The 3,573-nt window shown below is 49.5% G+C and overlaps 1 non-coding gene across 1 annotated transcript; it reads right to left on the reverse strand.

Moving 5' to 3' along the window:
• Window positions 1-2,318: 2,318 nt before the first annotated feature.
• LOC115871909 lies at window positions 2,319-2,450 on the reverse strand. Its single transcript, XR_004047548.1, has one exon. It is a non-coding gene; the product is annotated as a small nucleolar RNA SNORA31 (small nucleolar RNA).
• Window positions 2,451-3,573: the final 1,123 nt, after the last annotated feature.

A 3,573-nucleotide genomic window follows, 5' to 3' on the forward strand; every position in this document is an offset into this window, starting at 1 on the left:
CAGCAGTAGGACCGCAGGGCCTTTCATCTGAGGCACGTTTGAGGGGACGGGAACCTCCAACCTTTCCATTGGCAGCCACGCACGTGAGCTGTTTGCACCAATCAGGGGCTGTGGGCATGAGCTCTGTTCACAAGGGATCCTGAACACGGTGGTGATTTTACAGCGTTTTCCCAGTTTGGGGGGGGGGGGGGTTTCCGTTAAGGGTTCATTGTAGGGACCCTGTGTTGAAGGAGCCCTGGAGACACCGTGCTCAGGCGCCCAGCTGCTAACCCAGGGTCAGCTGTGTGAACTCACCCACCCTCTGCCCGAGAAAAGACCTTGCCATCTGCAACCGCAGAGTACAGCCTGGGAGACCCTCTAGCTCAGCGGTTCTCAACCTGTGGGTCACGACCCCTCTGGGGGTCGAATGACCCATTCACAGGGGTCTCCCGATTCTTAACAGTAGCAAAATGACAGTGATGAAGTAGCAATGAAAATAAATTTATGGTTGGGGGGTCACGGCATGAGGAAGGTTGAGAACCACTGCCCTAGCTGGACGCTGCCCTAGAGGGTGTCACCTGGAGGACCCTCAACCACGGTAACATCAGACGTGGCTTTCTGCTGGCTGCCTTTCCTGGGTCTCTTACGGGCATGGGGTGGCCAGGCCGGTGAGCATGAGAAGGATCAGTGGCCTGGCCATCTGGGCTTCCTTTGGGGAGTTTCTTTGATTGATCTCTTTATTTGGTCAGGATCTAGGAAAGCATTTCATTCTTTACCGTGTTCATTATCTTTTAGCAAATGAGATGCCTCTGGGAATTTTCTCAATTCTGTTCTCTCCTTCCACAAATGGATACAATCACTTGCAGTGTGAAAGCCACCAAGAGTTTCCCGCTGGCTGTTGGGAGCCAACACCTCTGGCTAGTGGGGCCAGGGCAGGCAGAGTGGAGGGGTGGCAAGGAGCTGTTTTTCATCTCGACTCTTCTTGAATGTTGACCACACATTCCTGTTATTCATTGCCCTTTGGCTTGTCTCGCTCAGCTCTCTGCCCTGTCGTTGCGTCAGACTCTGTTTTCCTCCTGATTCCGTTTTTATTTCAAGGCCAGTTGGCCGGAGGATGACTCCGTTCCTTACAGAACTCAACAGCAACACATGGAAATAGCACAAGCCACGCAGACAAGCACACAGAAGACCCCACCACGCTGGGTTTCTCGTGTTCACTGCCGCTGGTCCTGTTTCACTCGCCTGGACGGATGCTCTGGTTGTTGAAAATCCTAGAGGGAAGCTTACCATAAAAGACCACCCTTTTTGTCAGTATCTGCAAACTTTGGGGTGGGGTGATTAGGGACCCTTTGCAGTTCCCAGTGGTCCAAATGGCTAGCATTTGAATGGGAACCAGAAAGGTCACACTTGGAACGATGGCCTGTTTCTTCTGTAGAGATCACAGACGAGAACATGAGTCAGCAACCACAGGGCTCCACAGGTGGCCTCACGGGGTGGCCCTCTGCGCTCCTGCCTAAGGTGCATCTACTGTCACCCATGGAATCATCCATTCTGTGCAACACCCTTCTCCCATTGTGTCTTCCTCGTCACCCACAACACCCCCCAATATCCATTCTTTCCCAACACACACGTACACACGTACACACACACCATCGTCTCTCCCCCCAAGGTGCTCACGATGTGCCTGCCCTGTAGCCTTCTATTCCAGTCCAACACCTTCCCTCTAGCACTGGACTCCTGTGCCACCTCCCACCCCACATTCACACCGCCCTTGTGCACCTCCCCGTGGACACCCGCACAGAGGGGGCTTCTCCAAAGTCTATGTCGGAGACAAGGATTTCTGGGTTGTGGCATATGAGTCAGCTGAGCCAGAACCCAGAAGCTCCTTGAGTACTTGGAATGGGGGGCATTGAATGCCAGCAATTGGTTACTCAGGGGATGAGAGAGCTGAGCAGCAGCATGGGATTATGAAGCAACCCAGAAGTTAGTAGCAGTGGGAAACGGCTCCCCTCCACCCGTGTCACTAGACACGACAATAAGACCGTCTATAAAGTTGTTGTGCTGCGTTTCAGCAGGAATGTATTATTGTTGATAAAACTATCCCTGTGCTGTGGTTCGGTGTCATGAGTCAGTTTCAACTCACGGTGATCCTGTGGACAGCAGCGAGAAACACTGCCCGGTCCCGAGCCATCCCCAATCGTCCCTATGCCTGAGCCCTTGTTGCAGCTGCCATGTCCATCCATCTCGTCAAGAGCGTTGCCAAGCAGATGTCCTTCCTGGGAGACGGTCACTCCTGATGACATGTGATGTCAGCTTGTGTTCTTTTTTTTTTTTTTCTTCTATGTAATCCCTCATTCAATCTGGACCCGCCACAAAGACAGACAGAAAGCGCAGGGATTTGTATTCTCTCGCATCCTGGTGCAAACCAGAAGAACAATGGTCAATTGTCCCAGGTCTATCAGAGGATGCTCTCAGCTTGTGTTCTTATAGCCACTGATTTTGTCCAACTTTCCTGGTGTTTTTCCCTGGAAGTTGTGAGAAAGCACTCTTGAGAACCTCTATCAATAACGTTTAGGGAATGAAGTAGGAATGAAAGGAAAAGGAGGTAAATTTCTTAAGAGGCTTCAGCTCAGTTATTAATAATGTTGTAACCAATAGTGTTGTGTCTCAATGTTGAAAGATTTTACAAAACAATTTTGTTGTTCTTAGTCACTTAGGGTTAGAAATGTTATATTTGATCAATTTATGAGGGGTACCCCCCACAAAATGGAAAAAGCTCCACTGGGCAGCGCTATCCTAGTAAGCATTCCCCACCACCACCCGCCCCCACTAGGCAAACATCAAGCAACTCGCTCTGAGTTAGTGCACCCAGTGGCGTCACCTGGGAAGGTTCTCTCTGGTCACAGTGATTTTTTTTGTAAAAGCAGTTTTGCTCGGACCACGTTTTTTGGGGATGGCCAATTTAAGAGAACACCATGCAGCCGTGAAATTTTGTTTCCTGCTCGGGAAAAAGGCTGCAGGAACTGTTGTGATGAACACAGCTTACAAGGACAGCACTATGGGAAAAAGTGCATGAATGGTTTCTTGTCTCAAAAAAATACGAAATGTCAATTGATGACACACACCTCTTCCTGGATGCCCGTCAACTTCCCAAGTGGATGAAAATTTTGATAAAACTCACGCACTTGTGCTCAAAGGCTGAGGACGGGCCACTGAAGAGAGGGGAAGTTATCTGGACTATCTTGGAACTTGGTTCATTGAATTTTAGTGGATGATTTTGGAATGAGAAGGGTCACTACAAAATTTGTGCTTCCAGTTCTGACTGGCCAGGAAAAAGGGTTTCCAGTAGAAGCATGCTGAGCTCCAAAAGAACAGCTCCCAAGCAAACCAGACGCTTTCCCATTACTGGTAAGGAGACATGGTGCTATTCTGATGACCCCAAAGCAAACATCAGTCGAGCCATCATCACTCACCGAAAAAACAGCTCAAGTGAAATCAAAGATCAAGACGATGCTCATTTGTTTTTCTGATATGAGTGGGATAGTGCATTTGGAGTCCATTCCACCAGGTCACACTGTTAATCAAGCTTTCTAC

Source organism: Echinops telfairi, unplaced genomic scaffold, assembly GCF_000313985.2.
Source record: "Echinops telfairi isolate 266 unplaced genomic scaffold, ASM31398v2 ScPeMD7_7410;HRSCAF=8448, whole genome shotgun sequence".
Lineage (NCBI taxonomy): Eukaryota > Metazoa > Chordata > Mammalia > Afrosoricida > Tenrecidae > Echinops > Echinops telfairi.